The following is a 1218-nucleotide window of genomic DNA, read 5'->3' on the forward strand; positions in this document are numbered from 1 at the left end:
TGCCAACTAATATTTTTACGTCCAGTAGGTGTCCTACTAGAGCAAATGAAGCTTCAAGAAGCTTTGCGCTGGGGTGAACCAATTGGATGAAAAGCTTCAGTGCTTCATGAAGTTTCATCTGCCCATCACTAGAATAAACTACTTGAATAAACTGTTATTAAAAAAATTCTAGTCCATATGTAGCAGCTACAGGATTGCTTCTACTGGCTGGAAAACAGCAGATGAGTTAACATTGTGCTAACTAGATATCTTCATGTAAACTGCCAGTTTTCACATTCAAAATCAACTTCTGCATCACCTTAAGTGAAACATTCCTGTTTACCCTCAACTTTCTCAAGATGTTTGTCTTGTCTTTACGCTTCTTGATCTGTTGGATTGTTGAAAGGGCAGGTCGGAGGTATACGTACTGTAGATGTCTCTTAATGAAAAACACAAACTAAACACCTGAATTTTTAGCTGAAACCAAAACCTCATGCATATTGTCTAATTAGCTACAAAGCAAGGTTAATAGAATTTCACTCAGTGAAAGTGCAGCACAAACAACTTGGATCCTCTGTACCATACAGCAAGCTGTAATTTTAGTCATTAAATTGGCTCCAAAAGGCAACAACAGCACAAATACACAGCGGAGTTCATTTTTATGACTCATATTAGTGGAAGTGAGGCTAAGTGGGGACACCTGTTAGACAAAGCCACCAGTACCCAGGTGGATGAGGTAAAGACTAATTTACCTCTGATTAGTTGTTGTGAACTCTCCATGCTGAGCGAATAATGGTGGGTTGATTTTGGATATTCAGTCAGCTGCAGTGAAAGACCTTCAGGTGTGAGACCACGTGGCCTAACGGATAAGGCGTCTGACTTCGGATCAGAAGATTGAGGGTTTGAGTCCCTTCGTGGTTGTTGCCGAGAGTTATTGTTGAGACCCACTAGTCTCTAGGGGATGATGTGGCACCTGGGTTCAACTGGTGGTGGATAGCAAACTGAATCTTCCAGTAAGCTCTTCTTTCTGTTCACACACCCTTTGCAGACAATTTTATCAGGTTCTTTCAACCTCACCAAGTCTCTCATCCACTTCTGTTTGTCTTTGTTTAATCTGATTTCCAGAAGAATTCAATTCAACCAATTATAGATAATCATTGTATATAATTTACATGCCCCTCGTATGTGGAGTTTCTCAGGCCTCATTCCTTGGTCCTCTTCAGTTTTCATTATACATGC

At 40.4% G+C, this 1218-nt stretch overlaps 1 non-coding gene across 1 annotated transcript; it reads left to right on the forward strand.

Annotated features, from left to right (window-relative positions):
- Window positions 1-827: 827 nt before the first annotated feature.
- On the forward strand, window positions 828-900 carry trnar-ucg (transfer RNA arginine (anticodon UCG)). Its single transcript has one exon. It is a non-coding gene; the product is annotated as a tRNA-Arg (tRNA).
- Window positions 901-1218: the final 318 nt, after the last annotated feature.

The sequence above is a fragment of the Pundamilia nyererei genome, unplaced genomic scaffold (genome assembly GCF_000239375.1).
Source record: "Pundamilia nyererei isolate P.nyererei 1_Seehausen unplaced genomic scaffold, PunNye1.0 scaffold00085, whole genome shotgun sequence".
Taxonomy (NCBI): domain Eukaryota; kingdom Metazoa; phylum Chordata; class Actinopteri; order Cichliformes; family Cichlidae; genus Pundamilia; species Pundamilia nyererei.